A 22,698-nucleotide genomic window follows, 5' to 3' on the forward strand; every position below is an offset into this window, starting at 1 on the left:
ACTAGTCTAACTCAGTGACACCAGTAACATCATGCTACGGAGTGATGCATGATTTTAAGATTTTTAAGACAAATTGTCGCACAGTCACCGTGGCATCTGCCTGATGTGTAACCACGCCTCTTTAATTTTTGAGGACAAATTTCAGAAGATTCCTTCTTACAACATATGGCTTCAATAGGGTAGAACTCAGTCAGCTCCAAGCAGTCGACAAAGAAGGTCATCCCTGAAAAACATAGAAAATTGACTAGCAGTTCTTTGAAAATTCTATAAGAAAACTCGGCCCGCTCCTAAAAGTCTTGGTAACTTTTGGCAACCGGCTTTCTCATGAATTTTTCGTCGTCAATCGACCAAAAGCTATTATAGGTACGTATCCCACGACCGAAGTGGTATTGAGATTTCTAATAATATCTTTATTTCATATGTGATTTGTATTATAATCGGGTGGGGTGTGAGCGAATCATTTGGCGCATTCAAGTGCCGCAAAACAAAACAAGCGACCTCCAAAGGATAGCATGATGGAGGAGTTGATTATGCCTTCCGCGAGGGCTCCATAGTCCAGGAAATCATAGAATTAGGTTAGCGTGAAAATTGTGCATATTCCGCAAGTAGTACCACTCCTCCGCCCCTTTCTTTTTTAACGCAGTCCAAATAACCCTAAAAGGGTGAAAGTTCCTATAATTACAGGGTATAATACTAGCGACCCTGATTTTAATACTCTCAAAGAAAATGGTACTAAAGCGACAATAACAAACATAAACGCAGATAAGACCCTCGAATCATTAAATACTGACACTAAAATATTAAACGCTCCTTAGGGAACAAGGACCAAACGCCACAACCTCAACCCCCAAAATCTAAAGACACTCCCAAAGATTATCGGAAATCTTCACCAAATAATGAACCCTGCAGATATCATGTCTGAAATAACCGCGAAGCACCGGCTATTAAAAATACATTCGGTTGCAAGCTTTGTAACAAGGGAAGACAAGACTCTTCACAGGAAAACCCCCGCTTCCGACCAACTCTCAAGTTGGGCTTTTCGCAGTTACTTTCTAACCCTTTCAGGAAATTAATGTTGAAGTGTTTAAAGGTGAAATGCACTCTTCACCAAAAATAACGTTAAACAAGATCACGAATTATGAAAAATACTGCAGTGTTACAACTATTAAAACTTTAATAGTTCACAGGTGTGTAAAGCGCACAAAGAATCATCCGCTAGAAATGTCCAAGGACAGTGCCGAAGGTACCGCATTGCAGCCATTATGGTCAAACCAGACATCCTGCTAATTACCGCGCATATCGAAACACTCGTAGTAGAAAGAAGAGGAGCTGCCAAAACTAGCGCACTTTCTGAAGTCAAACATACATTGTGTCCGAATAGCTGAGTGGTTAGAGCACAAGGCTATCGTACAGAAGGTCGCAGTTCAAAGCTCACTGGTGGCAGTGGGATTGGTATCGTGATTTGACGTCGGATATCAGTCGACTCGGGCGAGCGCAATGCTGACCACATTGCCTCCTACAGTATACTGTAATGTACCGTTCGATCTTGAATGAAGTGCTCTAACACACTTCAAGGCCCTGATCCAATATGGATTCTTGCGCCATCGATTATGGTACAACTGCCACAAAGCTTAACAGGTCCTGGCTTCTTTTACACCCAAATCGCTAAGAAGGCAATTCCTACAATCACAACCCAACCTATTCCAATTTCACCATATACAACGTTCACACAGGTTGTTAAAACCCTTGTTTCAGCTCAAACAACTCATCATTAATATATGGAGTTAGATGTCTTAACATTCCACTCTTCATCGCTGGTCTCACATGCCTAGCGTGCTACTGCCAAATGTGCGTTTCGAAGACACGCGTAAAAAGCAGACATAATAGGAATTCCATGGGACACAACATTATCTGAAATGATATCAACACCGGCGCTGTATTGTTAAACAGAAAAGAATATGAATTTGAGGAACCGGTCATTGACAGCCTCGAATCTCTTCTGCCACAGCTACCAATTACAGAAACGTATGTTTACATAAGAGCAAATCCTCAACTGAGCAACTGAGGCTAGGACTTAATCATCATAGCCCATATCTAGTCGAAGTTCAAGTACCTTATTTTCGCTAGTGATTTCAACTCAAGGCATACCTTCTGAGGCGATACGGCAAATAATTACAATGGTATATGCCTGTTCAAATGGGTCCACAGTCAGCATCTATTAACCCAGCTTAAAATAGTCTTAGCCGATACATCTACAAGTCCCCTAGTCAGTTTGTCCTTGACTATTTCCTGCTGTCTGAGAAAACCAGACACTCTTTTCAGATGTAGTTATGTAAAACAATGGTATGCACTTCCGACCACTTTGCAGTTCAACCCAAACTGTCCTTCTCCTCACAACAGCAAATACAAGTACTCAAATCAATAAGATCCTTCGCCCGGACCAACAAGATAAATTTAACCTGAAAAAAACTTGACACTTACAGGCAAAGCTAATCGCCGAGTTCATCGTTCTGACTACTGATATTATCGGTACATGCAGCCCTAAGCCTGCCATTAATTCCTCCTTTTAGACCATATTGCCATTAGAAAAGAAGAAGTCCAGATACAATGTAATACAATAACATTTTGGACTCCCTCAATTCTTAAACAAAATTCAATACAATAAATGGGGAATTTTCTTTTCGTTCTTTCTTTCTTCCTCTTCGTAGGTCCTAGCAGTTTTTCGGAGAAAGCGGTATTACAAATTTTATCCAGCGTTGAAATGCTGCGACCTTTTCCTGGCGTCGGTCACGCGACAATTTCCAAATCAAGTTAGCGATATCCCAAACGAAATTAACAAATTTACAAATCAAATTAGCGGCTGTCCATACCGAATTGACATTTTTCCCAATCAAATTCACGATTTTTTAAGTGAAATTGACGTTTTTCGAAATCAAACTAACGATTTTCCAAATAAAATTAATATTTTTCTAAATCAAATTTACAAGATCAAATGATGAAGTAATCTAAAAAGAAAACTATGTATGAAAAATGGGAATATGGCCCCCCTTCATACAAAGATTTTTCGATAACTAAATAATTTGATCCCGTTAATTTGATGTTTGAAAAATGTTAAATTTATTGCAAAATCCTTAATTTGATTTGGAAAAACGTGGATTTGGTGTGGAACACCGTTAATTTATTTGGCGACTAAAAGGAATAAAATATTGTGTTCTTGCAACCTGTAAATTTTCAAGCTACCTCCTTCTATCGAAATGTCAACAACGCCTCAGATATCGATTAACTTGACACCGAAAACCTATGGCAATCGAAAGCCGAATGTGCGCATGCCCCTCGACAACGGCACCGAGGACCCCCAGAATACTCGCTTTCTCCAACTCGAGCGATAATACTACACTCCCTCTTGTAGCAATTTGCTTTTATACTCTAGAAAGCCAAGTTGTAGCAGCGCGGCTATCGTAAAGGGCACTCTCTCGATCTGAGATCTAGTATCTGACGGGGTCCTGACTGCAAGATTCTGGTCCCGGTTACGTGCCCCAGTGCTATGCACCAACGTAGATTTTCGATATAGTGGAAAAGGATACTTTCTACGACCAATTACACGCAGTTCAGAAGAGGCTTCCTAAAAGTGACATTGTGATGATGATGCGTGATCTGAATATGAAAGTAAGCTTTGGCAACACTTTGCTCGGTCATTTAACGGGGAATCACGATCTTGGCGACCGAAATGATAACAAAGCCTGCCATTGGGTTTCAACTGGTCAACACCGTACGAACAATCAGATTCACCACTTTGCGATCAGCAGTCCATTGTCTCATTGTCTCATGGATATGAGTAACAAGAGAGGCGCTAAAATCGGCCCCGAAAGGGATCTGATGGTCGCTTACATTTGCATAGGTGTCGCTTTCGCCACTTCCCGCGGAGTGTTCAAGATCGACCGCTTATATGATCCAGTTGCTGCTCGACAGTGGGATAGCTATTTTGCTGATCGGACGACCGATGCATTGAATAACCCGCCTGAGAATATCGATGACCGTTGGACCGCCAATAAAAATGCTCTTTTCTAGGGTGCTACGCAAATTGTCGGGCACATCTCGAAGGGGCGTCATTAGATTCCACTGACTGTGGAATCGTGGAATCGAATAGATGAACGGAAGGGAGTGAAGGCTCTATTGACCAATGCGAGTGACGACGAGCGTGACGAACTCAAACTCCGATACTGAACCAAATTTCGCAAAGTTCAGGGTAACGTGCGCCGGGACAAAAGAGAATTTGTTGCTACGCTGTATGTGGTTGCAAACCCTTTGCTGGTCCTGTGAACCATGTCAACAGTCGACTTTTCATTCAGAGTGACAATCAATCAATCTTTACCATGGTTTTTAACCGTATCGCATGCGGTCAAATTCCGCCCCTTATGGATGGAATGGCTAATATCCGGATACAGATTGTTCTTCCAAGCAAAAGAGAAATTATGTCGGGCAACAATGCGTTCAAACGGACTAGAGCCGCTAGGCTCGACGATCTCCCGAGAGTTATTTGTCGAAGGGGATGGTCGCTCGATTCCAAGAAAGAGCACCCGTTTTGAATGTGACAATTGGAGGGGTATCTGCGTGCTTTCTGCCATAGCAAAAATAACTAAAATAATCCTTGAATGCATCAGGCAACACCACGAAACTTTGATCGACAAAAAACTGCCTGGTTTTCGTTACGGATCCTGCATTGACCACATCAAACACGTCAACACTCTAAGGGTTATTTTGGAACAGTGCGCAAAGCTTAGGTGTTCGCTTCACCGATTTTGAGAAACCTTCCGACGGCGTGAGCAGGGAGTGTATCTGGCGTGCTTCACGCAGAGAGAGAAATAACAAATAACTATTATCATATAATGGCAGCAAATATCCAAAACGAAGTCCACCAGGGTTACGTCTTGTCACCGATATTATTCCATGCAATTGTCAGTGCGTTCTTCATCCTATTTGTTTTCTTACCGGGGGATGGATCCTTACCAAATGGCTCTGCAGTTGGAAAGAGAGGCAGGTAGAGTTGGACTGAAAACCAACATTAACAAAGACAACATTCTTAGTCTGACGAGTTATCGCATTCTCCTTATTTACATTAATGAGCATGGAATGGCAATTTGTATATCTAGGAAGTGTCGTTTCTGCCGACGTTGTCACCGAGCTTGATGTCGCTACAAGTATCAAAAACAATAGATCTGCTCTTCTTGTCTGGTCTTAAACCTGGAAATGCAGTTATCTCAAAACCAAGGTCAAGTTGAGACTGTTTCGTGCTAGTGTCCTTTTTGTATTTCTACACACGAGTAGGACATGGAAAGTAGCCCTAACTGTCACTCGAAGGCTAAAAGCCATCATGAAAACTTGTTTGCTACGTATGATCGGGGTGCACTGGCCTGATACTATTTCGAATGAAGAACTTGGTTGGTCGCAGGCCAGTCATCCCTGGGCGATGTAATCGGAAGGCAAAAGTGGCAGTGCCCCAAGAGCACTTGGTGCAATGCAAAAGGGGAAGAGTGCGGGCGTCTTGGGAAATCCAGGGGTTAGGGAGCTATAGCGCATTTCAGCTAACCGTGAACGGCAGCGTCTAAGTATGATTGACGCGCCATATCCCACCAAGGTGTGAATAGCAACCGTATGTTCCAGGATTTTCCAAAACGGACTATCAACAACACCAGCAATATTTTTCATTTTCGCACAGGTCTAACAAAAAGAAAATTTTGGGAAATCAATGACTATGGCAATCTTGTGAATTTTCTCATGAACTATACAAAGTAAGCGTAGGTGGTACATTATTCTGTACTAGCTCTTATTATGAATTAAAATAATCCTTGAACGCGACGTAAAAGGAAACCCAATATTCTGTTTAATCCACCAATTCCATACAATTTCTTCAACGAATAAATGAGAAACATTCGTAATTGTCAGAATTCTTAATGTCGTCACCTTTCTTCGAATAATATTCCGGTCAAAGTTCAATTTTACATACCCCACGTCCTTAAATCAATCAACTGTTAAACTTTCAACTGAAACAAATGTTACCAATTCTCATCTCAAATTGCCTTCACCATCCCACTGGAAACTTTTTGAAAATTCAACATCCTCTCATTTCAATAAATTTATGGATCAAATAAGAGGAACAAGCTGCCTGTAGCAGCTTTTCATCCTGCGAAAACGCCAACTGGGTAAAATTCTTCCCGACGGATTATCCTCCTCAGCCACTGAAAAATTTCTTTCCTTTTTTCATGTTTTATTAGTCTCTGAAAAATGGTTAGCGTGTCCGACACGGAGTACTATATATTGATGTCGGCCAAGAGAAGGAGTAAGATTTAGAAAGGAAATGAACCTAACGAACGTGAACGGGAACGGGAGCGGAAATGGAGAGAATGGGGAAAATGGAAAAGCAGAGGAACGTGAACGAAATATGGGCATGAAGATTTTAAGCGTCTAAATGTCGGATTAGCCAAGTTTTTATCATGTCGTTGGCTGATTCGCTTGCTGTTTGTCCCAGAGGGTCTCTTATCAAATGCTTTTACTCTTCAGGCAGCCTCCAGATACTCGTTGAATAGAGTTACCGTGGAAATATGAAAAATCATATACAGGAACATATTCACACGAGCTTAAATGATGAAGTGGATTTTTGGTTTCCGGGCAGTTTTGAATAAGTTATAGAGAAATAGAATCCACTATGATACTCCGCATTGAATAGAAATTGGCAGAATTCAGAATATTCAAAACTACCAAAAATTTCATCGTTTGCGTTCATAAATAAATGGTTGCTTCCTGAAAACACTTCAGTGCTTTCCCAAGCGAAAGAAATTACCAAATACAAATTCCCTTTTGATGAATGAACCCTTAAAACATTTCCTCACTGACAGCTTGTAACCTGCAAATTCGAACAGGCAACCCTTTGCCTGAGTGGAATCAAGCTGGGTAGAATCCGGGTGCCATATGGATGAACAATGTTCTGCTCTAATGGAACACAAATGTATTAAATTTCATTGGGTGCTTTTAGCGGGTGAGAAGAGTAACTACATTTAATAGGACAGGGAATATAGCCAGGGCTAAAGCTTATCGACATGCCAGGTCCAGGTTGTTGGCAGACAATAGATAATAGATGAACCGGGAAAACGTCGGATAGAATTGACCATTGAAATAAAGACAGCACCTGTACAAAGTAAGTGGTAGGTTCGTATGGAGTTACCAAGAATCGGTCATTGGAAACTATAGCAGTTTTTTCAATAAGAGATTTGTGAACTCGACGGAATGAGGAAGTATAGTAATTCTATTACAGTGTTTTGGTTCCGTATTTAAGAGCACATAAATGTACTATTTTATATATCAGCTTGTGAAATATCAAATCGCGAACGTAGGATCACTTTAAATGTACGGTCAAGCAGTGTTAGTGGAGGTTTTCATAATCCGATACTTTTTTCAACAAAGCCATAAAATGTATTAATTTCGTTGTGAGATATATGCCGTGACTCAGGATAGTTGGTATCTTAAATTTTATCAGGAAATACGTATAGTTGTATGAGACGTAAAAATATACTTTATACGACGTTGTTATCTGATTCACATGGATACAACGTAAAAGGGCTAGCCACGTATCAAACCTCAATCACACAAAAAATACAATACTTTGCAAAAACCCTATGTACAATGTATATGTGAAAAAAAAATGTTTTCAGTGGGTTAATAATTATCTCATAAAAGGGACTACTTTTGAATGTATTCAAGTAGGAGATTATCGTTGTCATCATCTGGTTTTACATATTCTTTTACTTCAGCCTTTGTCCCGTTCACAAGCGGGGTCGGCTTGTCGTGATCGGTTACGCCATTTGGTTCTATCAAAGGCCTGATCTGGATGAAATCGCGAGACTTTCAAATCCTCATCTAGCGTATCAAGCCACCGTTGTTTCTGCCAGCCTTTTGACCACTTACCTGTTACTATTCAAACCAATCTTGGCAAGAGAATTCTAATTAGCGCGAATTACGTGACAATACCATCGAAGACACCTATTTCGTAATGTTTCCACAATCGGCGCAACCCTATATCGATCGCGGATATACTCATTTCGGATGTGATAAAAGCGTTTCACGCTACTAGTCCAACGCAACATCTTCATCTCCATTACCGACGCCGTTCATTATCTTTTATAGTCCGCCAACACTCAGAACCATAGTGGGCGACAGGACCGACGATACTGCGGCAAATTTTAGATTTGAGACGTTCGTTGATACATCGATTAAAAAAGACCACCAGTTGAGGAATGCCACTTCATCCAGGTAGCGTCAATGCGTGGATCAATTTCACAACGCAGTTCTCCATTGGCGAGATATTTAAATCACTCAATTGTGGACAGGTCACTGCCATTCACACTGACTGTGCCTGTTTCAGGAGAATCAGTCGTCAAAAATTCAATTTTATTCAGATTCAATCTTAGACCATGTTACTATTAGACGCTAGGAGACGATGGCTTTCCCGTATGACAGTGCCCATAACAAGAACGAAACAGAGTGGTGTGAAGGCGCTTCCTCGATGAACAGAGACCCAAAGCGGTTTTGATACCATCGCCACACTTCGAATTTTACTTCTTGGATCATCGTAGAGCAGTTGGAGCCATCGAACTAGTTCTTCTGGCACTAAGTGTTGTCGTAGAGCATACCAGATGAGTTCATGTGGCACACGGTCAAAAGTTTTCTCCAGATCCAGAAATGCTATGTAAAGAGGGCGATGCTTGTCACGATGCCTCTCCATGAGCAACCGTGCAACGTATTTTGCGTCAGTAGTTCCGCAGTTTTTGACAAATCCGGCTTGATTCACGGTTATTTCAACGATTTCGCGAATACGGTTGTCAAGAATACGTTCAAATCTTCACGGGAAAGTAAACAGGTCGGACGCCAGTTTGAACATTCCGCTGGACTTCCTTTCTTTTTCCATATTGGAATTGTGGTACTTTCTTGCCAATCAATGGTGTTCCTCCTTTCTCAATAACTCGATTGAAGAATTATAAGTAGTATAGATTCCAAAGGGTAGTATAGGTCCCGAAACGTGGATTGGTACACACGATAGAGCATAAAACCTGGGAAATGCCTACTAAACCAACACCAACAAACCCTATTTCCCCCTCCACGTGGTGACCGCTCTTTCTTAACGAAAAGCTGCAGTAGGAGAAGGATGAAGGCGAGTCTGCTGCACCTAAAAACGGGGCAAATTGTACCATCAAGTCCTCCAGGTTGGGAGTTGGGTAGGGCTGATAACCCTACATGGAAAACCGAAGTTACAAGGCCAAAAAAGAAACCTAACTGGATTGACAACAGAACGAGGAATTCGGCAACGAAAACGGAATAACGATTTGGGCATATTCGCGTGAAACGTGCGCTTCCTGTACAGAGATGGAGCTGTAAAGCAGCTAGCTGGTACCCTATCCCAATATAGGGCTGATGTAGCAGCGTTGCAAGAGTTGGCTGGACAGGGTTCCTGGAGAAGAGCCACTACACCACATATAATAGTGGCCATCCAGTAAATCATGTGCTGGGAGTAAGTTTCTTAGTTAGCCAGAAAATGAAACCTGCTATTATCGGCTTTGAAAACATAAGCAACAGGCTATGCACTCTGTGGTTGCGAGGCAAATTTAGAAATATAAGCCTCATTACCGTTCACGCCCTTACAGAGGAAACTGCAGAGTCGGAGAAGGATACTTTCTACGAGGTAGTAGAACGAATCATCCAAGCCGAGGAAAGTGACTTCAGAAACGGAAAAGGGAAGCCTGGGAGAACCAACAGGTCTGTGAACTCAAACAGTGCAGGGAGCAACCCCACCAGGCGCGGAAGTTTTACCAACAAGTCAGCAGGATGAAGCATTATGCACCTCGATGCTCATCCTGCCGAGACAAAGTGGGAAATCTGATTTCCGACAGAATGGGCATACCGGGTTGAGTATTTTAATGAACTGCTCAACAACCAGAACATCGGCACGTTGGACGACGGACAAATACTGCCACTACCAAGTATAGAAGAAACAGTCCGTGCAATTTACCGGCTTAAAAATCATAAGTCGCCACGAGCCGATGGAATTACAGCCGAATTGGTTAAATATTGAGGCGACCAATTACACAAAGCGGTTCATCAACTTATGCTCAAGGTGTGGGATAGCGGATCAATGCCTGATCCAGCCCGAAAAGTCTAGAAGGGCAATATCTATGGTAGAAAAAGTTGGTAGATGCGATGGAAAGATGCCGTAGGCCAGGATACCAAACAGCGTTTCAAGATAATTTCATATTGTGACGAAAATCACTTTGGAAAATTATGTGCGACGTCAATGTGAATCGTAGTATAAAACTAGCCAGGACACCAAAATTGTAGACCAGTAGGGCGAATATTTAATTACGATAATTGTTAACAGATGACTCTAACGTCGGCAAGAAGATCTTGCCGCGAAGTAGTTTTCTAATAAAGTGTTTTCATGCCTTTCTGGAATGTTCCGCGGGGTATAAAGGGGGCGGAAATCCGCCCAAAATTTCAGTCTGGTTCTAGACGGGTATGAATATGCCTTGAATTGTACTAGTTAAAGAATTGTTCTATAATTAATTATACAGTACGGTTGTATAATTTGGTGTTTAATAAACGCTTATATTAAAGTTAGCTAGCTGAGTCGTTAGAGCACAAGGCTGTCATACGGAAGGTCGCCGTTCGAATCTCACTGGTGGTAATGGGATTTGTATTGTGATTTGACATCGGATACCAGTCGACTCAGCTGTGAATGAGTACCTGAGTCGAATCAGGGTAATAATCTCGGACGAGCGCAATGCTGACCACATTTCCTTCTACATTATACTGTAGTGTACCGTTACGGTCTTGAATGAAGTGCTCTAATACGCTTCAAGACCCTAATCCAATATGGATTGTTGCGCCAACGATTATTATTAAAGTTATAGAACGGGTTTTTGTTTAGTGCCACGCAATCCAGTGATACGAAACTACGTAAAGCAGGTAATGTAACTAGTGATGAGTACGAATAGCTAAGAACGTAACAAGTGGTGACAGCGACGGGATTACCTAAAGGAAATCGTAACAATTGGCGACATTGGTAGAAGTACCTAAAAGCAAATTCGTAGCAATACCTTCTACCAAACAGATGTCTGGGCATTCGATAATCAGAAGGCATTGCGAAAACTAGATTCAATTCTCTCAATAACCAATGCTTGGTGTCCCCCCAAGGAGGAAAGAGGAAATAGTTTCCTCTCTCCTCAAGTTCTGGAAAAAGACGTTAAGCACTGTTAAACAAATCGCCCCCAAGATCAAACTTCATAATAATATGGAAGAATATGAAACTCCAACAATAAAAAGGTGGAAAAAACTGAAAAGCGTTCTGCTGGCAAATGTCAAAAAAACTATGGGAGATGTCGAAAATATCATCATCCTGCATTAGTTGAGTTAAAATCACTCCTTAAAACTTTGTGGGATCTTATCGGCGAGTATTACACAAATGAAGTGAACTCCAAATGGCGCGAAAGCGAGAGGATATGCCATGTTTACGAAAATAAATGTATTATTTCGGAGAAGTCAGGAGTCATTCTGCCGAGAATCAAAGTCGATAGTATATAGTGAAATAACACCTCATTAACTCAAGAATAGACACTAAAAATATAATTCCTAATTCGCAAGGGAACTTTTCATGATAGATAACCCATCGACCTAGAATTGATTCCAAGCAAACACGATTATCAAACATTATCGAATGATATGATCATGATTTCAAAATCATCCCAAATCCATATTTAGAGAGGTAAACTAGGGTGCAAGCCGAACTTCATCCAGTGTGGATGATATACCCATTGTGGTATTAAGCATGTAGCGGATACTGTCATTCGCCACAGTTGCATTTCGTCTAATAATCTATTGCACAAATAGATTAGATGATAGATGTTAAACTCCACCATGTAATTTACATAGCTTGCCGCTCCCAAGCATAGACAGGGGTGAAGGGTACAATGTACTATCCTCAGTTGAATAAAAAGTAAAAATAAGATCAAGTGAAAAGATTATTAAGGTATAATTGGGGTTATTCCACTACCCTAAATGATATATGATCTCTCTTGGTGAAAGGTCCTTCGGCGAGTGACAGGTCCCATAAAAAAACCACGAAACGCATTGAATAAAAGGCCTGGGAGAAATGCTAGGGCGTTCACCTTAGTCAAGGCAACAGGGCAGGTTACGGTTCTGTCGAGAAATCAGCCAGTGTTCTCGACACATGGGGGAGTCAGAACGTAAGTAAATTAGTCCAAGCCAAACAAAGGCAAAGAAAGACATAGGAACTCGTAAGAGTCCTCTGGAAAACGCGCATCGATATTTACCATCTATGAGAAGTTTAATGGTGTGGTGCCAAAAGCTACAACATAACAAAGGCAAATGGCGACAGGTGCCATAGGGGGTGGTACGATGGGGTTGGCTAGGACGCCAAACAGCTACAAGAGATATTGAATTGATAGGCCTCAGCGAAAAGTCGGGATGCTTGGGGTTCCTTATTAAGGCTGCCTTAGATCGAAAGCCAGTTGTTGCATCGTTAATAATGATAATAGTATCAGACTCAATTTTCGTTTTCAGATCTGTAGAGTAGAGAAATGATTTTGTTGATAGAGCCCGATTCATAGCTACCACATGGCAATATCCTTCAAATATGAAATATCTTAGAGTTCGGAAGCAAAAACAGATGATCAAATATCAACGTAAAGAGAACATGAAAAAAGGGCCCAAGCTCGGAGTAAAGAAACGAATGCAAATCGTATCTTCATATTTAGAAATGTGCATTGGAGATTAATATAGACCCTAATAAAATATTTTTTTTTGAGAATTATGGGGTCCTAAGTCCGCAGCAACTTAATGTCGAACCGGACCAAATGGAGAACTACTTACTCCCTCTTTTTTGGTCCACGGGCCCCTCGTTTAGGACTTTATATTGAGCGTCTGACGATTTGCCTCTGCCCTGGTAAGAAACCGTAAAGCCATCATCGCCTGACATTTTTTTTTAAAGTTTGGATGCTAAGCCTTAAACGAGAGGTCCGTGGACCAAAAAAAGAGGGAGTAAGTTGCTCTCCATTTGGTCCTTAGGATCCCACAATTTAAAAAAAAATATTTTCAGCTTTGGCCAAGCTTTTGTCAATAAGGCTCAATATAATTCGTAGTCATGTTGTGTTCTGCAGCTTCGGTCACGCTGCTCCCAGGGCAGAGGTGAGGCAGCGTCTGACGATTTACCTCTACGTTGGTACGAAACCGTAAAGCCGTCATCGCCTGACATTTTTTTCCTCATCAGATAATTAAGGATATATTGCAACCAGAATGTAACTTACTTCTAGAAAAATCCATAACAACAGCTAGAGGAATTGCTTATACTAGATCCGTTTTCCAGAAAATAACACTACACAGTGATCCTTTAAAGTACACATGCTTATGTTCAAATGTTGGATGCACTTTAATGAGTGAAAATTCCACGCAATCCTTTACACCGTTCAGTAGCGTATGAAAAATTGTGAATACAAAACATAGCTTTCCAATATTTCCTCAATATCCACCAGATTTTAGAGTCCATGATTCAATACAACCACATCAGCGTGAACTTAATGAAATTATCCTGGAAACTTCATTAAACCGATTGAAATTACGATTTTAATTGCAAACCGATCGAACATCCATCAAACTTTCCAGCTCATTATCGGAAGATGAACTAACCTAACTATACTCTCTCCCCATCCATATATCATCAACCACCATATCCTGTGCTTATCCCATTCTTCAAGGTTCAATGCATTTCACATGAAGTGGAGTTCATGCAGCAGACGCGAATTACAGCACATCCGGTGCATGCTTAACTATGCCCTGTGGCGTGTAAAGGGGCAGCGATATACAGGAAAGTCGCCCGAGAATATTTAATTATCTTGAGACGATTAGATGAGAGATAACTACACGTTTTACTATGAAAATTCTAGCAGAAATTTGAATTGATGTCATCAGGAGTTTTCAAAAACATATTTCATCATCCTGAAATAGTAATATTGCCGTATCTTAGCAAATAATCGATTAAGATATATTCTGAAGACACCTTTCGTAGCAGTGAGAACACAGCACGTACTGAATACTCAAACTGTTTTTATGCATAATATCTAAATTGCCATGCGAGGCACGCACTCGGGCGACCTTCCCCCATCTAAAGCACAAATTTTAGCGCAAGTATGCACTCCGTATAAGCAATTTGTAATCAAATACTGGCATTGCATTACACCTTGCGGAAACGCAACCGCATTCCACACCGCTTGGCAAAAAGGTATATCACACAGGTATCCTCCTATAAGCGGCTATAAGTCTATAAATCGACCTATGTGTGTACATACGTGCAAAAGAAATGCACGAATATACCAGTACCTTGGATCCCAATTCAATTTTTCCACCTGAAGGAACTCTTTTCTAATTAAGCACCACAGCACGGTAGACAAAGTGCATTAAAAATCACAATTTACATTTTTCTAGACTGGTGCGTCGTTGCGTTAGTTCACTTAATTAAGCGCCTTGTTTTCTCAGTACATTAACCACGTGATCTGATTTGATTTAGTGGGTAAAGATGCCGTATTTATTCGCTATTCCACGCATGCTTAATCTAAATTGTTAATTCCTAGTTGCCCGTGTGCTTCAAGGGATGATCGAATAGTTACATGCAAAGCGATTTTTGAATATTAACGGAAAGCGAAAACTGATTTTAAAAAATACTCTTTACATACATATTTCATTAAGATTATAAAAACCTACATCGTTTTCACTAAAATTTTCATAATTGATTTCGCGCTAAATTAAATATTAAAATGCATTTTTGTTGTTGTTTGTATTGGAAAGTCTTACGATTCGAAAGTTTTAAGCATCGGAACTTAAGTAGCGGAATGTAAACAAATTAATGAAGGAATACTCGTCTGGACTGATTAATTGAGAAATTTAGTTTTGTAAACAGCATGTACCCATGTGTAATGTAACGTAAGGAAATGAAATCTTAATTGGCTTTGCACTGATTTTTCATTCGATTGGAAAAAAACTTCATGATGCCAAATTCGTAGGCTACCCACGTTAAATGAAGTAATCTCCAACGATGGTACTTTTTGCAGACACATCTTGCAGGCATATTAAACTCTTGAATTATCCCATATTTGCCATAATATGGCACTTGGCGCACGTGATCTGGTAGTAGCTGTCAGTAGTCCAAAGAATAGAAATATCAATGCTCATCAAGTGCAGGATCAAAACTTTTTGGAGCCAACGAGGATTTCGTTAAATATCAATCTGACTACGACAATTCATCAATCCGCACTTCCTCATTTCTTATTTGGCAGCTAGTTGAAAATAGGATGATGCCTATGAGCTTCCCGATTAGACTAAAGGACATTATAATACAGTGCAATGCATGTTCAGAAATTTCCAACACAGAGAAGAACAAGTCGGAAGCCGGCCTTGTATTAAAATCTATATTATTGCAAAATTTCTAGAATCTAGGATGAAATTAAGGTGGATCCGCAGTATATTTTCAAAATATAATAATATACTATTACAGTGGAATCCCGATAATTCATACATCGATTATTCGTATTTCCCGATAATTCGTACAAATTTGCCGGTAACCTACCTTGCCGGAGAGGCCGCAATACTGGTCTCCGACAAATTCGTCACCACAAAGCTCTTTCTTCGCAACAACGCCCTTAAATCTCTAAAGGTTACCATCATCTCAATTGAAGCCAACTCCGGCTTCGTATATGTCATTCTGCTCTACTGTCCCAATCAACTCTTTGATCCGACCGACCTATGCATTATCAAATCCTTTTGCGCAAATCAATACCATCCAACTGACAAATCTTGGTCTCTGATTTTAGGAGGCACTTCAAACGCCAAGCACTAGAAGGTGTGCTTGGACTCCTTCATTATTAATAATAATTATCGCAAAGTGCACCGCTGGTTGACTACAAACCCTGCTGCTCGTAGTATGTTCCATTTTAGCCCCTACATACAATGTAAGGAACAGACACCCAAAGTTCGACCACTTCTTGATAAGCAGCAACATCAGCGTAAATCTCAATTCAAACATCGCTTCTTTCCTTGGAATAGTTTCTGGCAACCATGAGGCCTTCATCCAACTCCCCGCTAACAGTGCCAGACTTCAAGAACGCCAACTGGCAGCTCATTAGTCAATCCCGCAAAACCAAGCTCTCCCAGCTCCAATCGCCCTGATTCAGAGAGTTTCTAACGATACCATCAATAGTGCAGCTCGTCAATATACTGAGGCAATTCAGACGGTATATGACGAATTCGAATCAATAAGTTCCCTCGACTTCTGTAACCTTACTTCTCTCCCGGACGCTATCCTTCAAGACACCCACTAAAGGAAACTATACGGGGGAGACTAATTAGGAAAAGATACTCTTCACAACACTCCTTCCTTAAGAACGAGATCTATAATCTCGATACAACACTCCGCGAAAGGAGTTCCACCCTAGATACTAGCCATCTCTCTAACATTGAGCTCAATTCAAAAACATACAGGGAGCCCAAGCAAATATCCAACTTGGCAAAACTGCTAGCCGTAACGACAAAACATATGCCCTCCCGAAAAAGCAAAGGATCTTGCTAACCATTTTACGAAAGCCCATCAATCTACAACCCACATGCCTGACCAAATCGTTGAAACTGATGCCAATGCAGCAATTAATGCCCAAATAGTCAGCCAGGCTGGACTATTCAAATTCCCCCCCCCCCCCCCGTCCCAAAAAGACTTACTAGTTCAATCGTGCCTATTAACTTCATTAAACCCAAGATGGTCGCAATTTTCGTCGACCGGGCTTCATAAAAGTCCTTCCATAATCCTTAAACAAGTCGGGAAATCGTAAGCTAAACGCTTCCGGTATAAAAGGTTTTGTGTTTCTCTATGTGAGGATTGATGAGCTCATGACAGTTCCGTGTGTAGTTAAATATTCAACTTTGCCCTATCATTCAAAGATCCATTTACACAAAAAAATTGATTTGGAAAGTACAGTATTAGTATTAGTATCATAGGCTTCACACTAGGAGTTCAATATTATTCGCAAATGTGAAGAAGTTAACCTACAACAGATGCCAACAAGACGGGAAAGCCGAAGCTGGACGCTTCAGGTATGAAAGGATTTGTGTATTTCTTTTATAAAGACATTTGACCACCTAATATAATGCATATATTGTATTATGTGAGAATATCCGTATTATGTGAGAATTACCCGTGATAATTCAAAGTCGAATTTGCACAGAAACGGCAACTTTGGCATGTTAGTAATAGTGCGATTTCCACCAAACTAGGCAGGATCATGCTCTATACCATAGCCTACATTGCTGCGATGGATAAACTTATAGCAATACACTATTATTAACTTTATTTGAATAGATATCGGTATGGAGGATATTTCGGAGCCTAGGCACTATATAGTGGCAGCCTCCTGTGTTTTTTTTCCAGATTTTTCGGTTGGGTAGTTTCTGAGAATGGGTCCGTTAAAGAAATGATCACTTTCGAGCCCCTGTACTCCCCACTTTTCCAGCTAATGTCAAAATTCGGAAAGTACTAACCAAGACCTTTCATTTGATACCCCACATGACTATATTTGGTGAAAAAAAATGTACACAAATCCTTAAAAAGGGTTGGAAAAAAGTAGATTCTTCATGAATGAAATTTTAATATTTTACTCGACTGTCAATTATTCTCGTTAATTATGACGTCAGCATCTTACTTGCATGGCTTAGGATGCAGTAAATTCGAACGAAATTGATAAGTCTGAATTGCTATAACTTTGATAGTACTAACCGATTATCGATTTAAATTGGCATGCCCATGCGCGATACCTATATACCGTGAAAAAAATGTACATCCCCTTTGCACATATAGGGAGCCACGTAAATTTATGTCACTCACTGTATGCGTGGCATTCCATAGTACCCATATGTCCATTTTAATAAGGTTTTGTTTTCCACAAAACCTTACAAATGCTCTGTCTCCATGGCTCCTTCCAGTCACCACTATTCGACCACTGCTTGCTGAACGCTTATTTTCCCTCGAGCTGAGTGAAGAAAACTCCATCATCATCATCAACCACGCAACAACCGGTATCCGGTCTAGGCCTGCCTTAGTAAGGAACTCCAGACACCCCGGTCTTGCGCCGAGGTCCACAAATTTGGTATCTTTTAAAGCTGTCGGAGGATTCTTCTCTCGAACGCGGCCATGAGTTCTCAATTCTTCTTGCTAAGAACCCAAGTTTCCGAGGAATACATGAGGACTAACAAGATCATTGTCTTGTACAGTAAGAGCTTTGACCCCATGGTGAGACGTTTCGAGCGGCTAACAACAACCGTGCGCGGATTTCATCATCGTAGCTGTTATCGGTTGTGATTTTCGACCCTAGATAGGATGAATTATAAACGGTCTCAAAGTTGTAGTCTCCTATCCTTATTCTTCCCGTTTGACCAGTGCGGTTTGATGTTGTTGGTTGGTTCGTCTTCGGTGCTGACGTTGCCACCATATACTTTGTCTTGCCTTCATTGATCTGCAGCCCAATATCTCGCCCCGATTGCCGCCTGCTCGATCTGGATGAAGGCAGTTTGTACGTCTCGGTTCGTTCTTCCCATGATGTCGATATCGTCAGCATAGGCCAATAGTTGGGTGGACTTAAAAAGGATCGTACCTCTTACATTTACCTCAGCATCATCGATCACTTTCTCCAGGGCCAGATTCAAGAGGACGTATGATAGGGCATCCCCTTATCGAAGACCGTCGTTGATGTCGGATGGTCTTGAGAGTGATCCTGCTACTTTTATCTGGCCTTGCACATTGGTCAGGGTCAGTCTATTCAATCTTATCAATTTCGTCGGGATACCGTATCCTGTCAGTCTCGTGTACAGTTTTACCCTGGCTATGTTATCATAGGGGGCCTTAAAGTCGATGAAAAGATGGTGCAATTGTTGTCCATATTCCAACAGTTTTCCCATCGCTTGCCGCATAAAGAAAATCTGATCTGTTGCTGATTTGCCTACAGTGAAGCCTCTTTGGTATGGGCTAATGATGTTCTGGGCGTATGGGGCTATCCGGCCTAGCAAGATAGTGGAGAATATCTTATAGATGGTACTCGGCAACGTGATACCTCTATAATTGCTGCACTATGTGATATCTCCCTTTTTATGTATTATGTTGCCAATCGTCAGGCATTGATTTGCTGTCCCATACCTTGAGCACAAGTTGATGAACCACTTGGTGTAATTGGTCGCCTACATATTTAACCAATTCGGTTGTAATTCCATCGGCTCCTCGCGACTTATGATTTTTTAGCCGATGAATTGCCGCTGCTGCTTTCTCCTATACTTGGTGGTGATAGTATTTGTCCGTCGTCTTCAGTTGGCGGGACCTCCAACTCGCCGATGTTGTGGTTGTTCAGTAGTTAATCAAAGTTTTCAACCCATCGCTCCAATATGCCGAATCTGTCGGAAATTAGATTTCCCTCTTTGTCTCGGCAGGATGAGCATCGAGGTGCGTAAAGCTTCTAGGTCGATGCTTTCGTTAAATATCAATCAGATTACGAGTGATCTCCCCAAAGCAGTGGACTCTGCTCCTAAGGCGTGAACGATTGCTCAGTTCATCAATCCAACTCTATAACAACTTGAACATAACATTTATAACCACTTAACCATAACATTTCCTTGTTTCCCCATTTCTTAAATTAAGATAGATTAGCAGTAAATTTTCAAAATATATTACATAATATACTATGTATATGGGTAAACCAAGAGTTTTTCCGATTATTTATTAAAAATTTAAACAAAATTTTAAATTTTATTTAATTTAATATTAATATTTTAAAGTAAAGACCATTTGAACCTATGGCTTGAATCCATCGAAGTTATTCAATCCCACTTCGGTACAATTCGTTGTTTTTAGAGGCAAAAAACTCCCGGCATCCGTTTTGGATGTCATCCAGACTGTTGAAGTTGCAGTCACGAAGAAAGTGCGCCACGGAACGAAAAAGGTGATAGTTAGATGGCGCAAGGTCCAGACTATAGGCTGGATGGAGAAGAAATTGAATGGCATCGATATCTTTTTACTTTTTCTTGGGTTTGTCTGGGGGTATGTGGTTTTGCGTTATTTTGCTGCAGAAGAATGAGCTTTCAATTGGTCTAAGTCGGGTATTTTCTGCCCAGCGCATCATACATTCGATCAATTTCGCACAGTAGAGGTCTGCGTTTATATTTCGACCATTTGAAACCAGCTCGAAGTGAATTACACCTTCAAGATTCCACCAAACGCACAAAAGTGTCTTCCTTGAAAATGGATCCCGTTTGCTACCAGTTCGACCATTTACCCGGGGTCCAACCATTGATTTTGTTTGGTTGGATTGTTGAAATCGACCCACTTTTCGTCATAAGTAACGATTCTGCCGATAAAACAATCGTCACCTCGATTTTGTAGCAATTTTTGCCAGGTCTCGACACGTTGCTGCCGCTACACTGAAGCCTTGCTTCCAGTAACGGCATAAAAGGACTCGAATTGCAGTTTTTTCCATTATTTTACAATGAGTTAAAAAAACAAACGATCAATTATAATTTTTGCTGTAAACTATGATGGAACAGTTCAAGCTCTTTACAATAACATATAACACATGCATATCAGATTCCTTTGTTTAGTAAAAAAACGTTAAGGCAAAAACGCATAACAAATCGGAAAAAAAGTTTCGGTTTACCTTTATATTACAGTGGAATGTCGATAATTCGTACATCGTGCGTATGCCGGTATTTCCCGTATTTCCCGGTAATTTGTACAAATTTACCGGTAACCCCCTCATACCTTTCCGGATGGGCCGGAATACTTCCAACAAATTCCTTGCCACACGGCTCTTTCTTCCCACCAATGCCCTTAAATCTCTAGAGGTTACCATCACCTCAATTGAAACCGACTTCGAATTCGCCCAATCAACTCTTTGATCCAAAGGACCTAACAACTATCAAATCCTTTTGCGCAGACCGATTCCACCCAACTGCCAAATCTTGGTCCCTGATTTCAGGAGGCGACTTAAAAGCCAGAAACACCTCCTAACTGGACTCCTACACTTATGATAATGGTCGCAAATTGCACCGCTGATTGACCGTAATATTCCCCATTTTAACCGCAAAAAACCATGTAAGGAACAACCACTCATAGTTCGACCACTTCTTGATAAGCATCAGCGTAAATCTCAATCCAAATACCGTCTCCTTCATGAGTAACCACGACGCCATCATCCAATTCCCCGATCAGGCCGTTCTCCCACCGCCGCTAACAGCTCTAGACTTCAGGAACGCCAATATACCCCTACAGGGGAGACAACAAGTCGGGAAACCGGAAGCTGGGCGCTTCAGGTATGAAAGGTTTTGTTTGCTTCTTCTGTGAGTATATTTGAATGTAGAAGAATCCCATTTGTACGTAGTCCGTTATGTATATGCATTTAGCATGTCTGACTACCCACTTTAGTGTGATATTGATATTTAGTTGAAGTAAATTTACACGATCAAGTCAACTTTGAGCTATTGTAACTTTGTTACTAATAGTATGATTTTGATCAAACTTGGGGATAATATGCTTCATATTATATTTTATACTACTACCAACTTTTATAATTCTAGGATAAACTTAAGAGGGGTTTTACTCAATTTCCTCAAAAATATGGTAATATACTATTATTAACTTAAGGGGGTCATCCCGTGTGAAGGCCATTTTTTGGCTTTTTTTTGGAAGTTTTTTTGTGAAGTACTGGATGAAGATACAAAAACGAATTTTTCACCATAGATTTGTTAATTGCTTGAGCGCGCATAGTAATTTTTCCAGCCCGATCGCATAGTTCGTCATTGAAATACAAAGCAATTTATACACCCATCTACAAAAAAAAAGTTTTGTTCTGCTGCCACGCTAGAGGGCGCTGCGATCATCTTAACGAAAAAAAGTAAACGGCATTTTAACGTACACACTTAACTATAGTCTGCAAACTAGGATCATTAAAAAATATTAAAAGCTAAATTTTTGGTGCCGTGTTAAACTTTTTTTCTTATGAATTTTGGTGTTTTATCACGGCCTCTTCATTGAATAAAAAAAAACTACTGAATGAATCGCAATTATCCTAGTTTACGGACCGTAGAAATATGTTTTGAATAAGTCGTGAAAATTTCAAAGAATTGCTTTGGATAGATTTTGAGCATGGTGGCAGCTGATTTTTGACATGTAGTTTTGAAAAGAACGCATTTGAAAAGTAGAATGCGATTTTTAGCCATAAAACCCTAACTGACCATTAATCTGCTATACCTAGTCCACACATAGTCTCGAAGGAACACATGTACAGCCTTGGCTTCAATTCTTGTCACTGTAGCGAAGTCGAACGTCATTCGGACCGATAAATACGAGCGGCGATCGACATAAATCTGACATGCGACTTATCACGTGTTTAATACTATAATTTCCAAACGACTCCGAATACCGAAAAATTACTTTGCCCATATATTCTACACTATATCTAAATACAATTGAATACAATTTGAATGGATATCGATAGGGAGAGTATTTTGAGGCCTGGGCACCATATTGAGGCAGCTTCATGAATTTTTTCAGATTTTGCG

At 40.6% G+C, this 22,698-nt stretch overlaps 1 protein-coding gene across 2 annotated transcripts in view; it reads right to left on the reverse strand.

The window, feature by feature from the left end:
* LOC119661475 (mucin-17) overlaps positions 1–22,698 on the reverse strand; it is a 538,210-nt gene that overhangs the window by 480,420 nt on the left and 35,092 nt on the right. The window lies entirely within an intron of this gene.

Source organism: Hermetia illucens, chromosome 1, assembly GCF_905115235.1.
Source record: "Hermetia illucens chromosome 1, iHerIll2.2.curated.20191125, whole genome shotgun sequence".
In the NCBI taxonomy this organism is placed as follows: domain Eukaryota; kingdom Metazoa; phylum Arthropoda; class Insecta; order Diptera; family Stratiomyidae; genus Hermetia; species Hermetia illucens.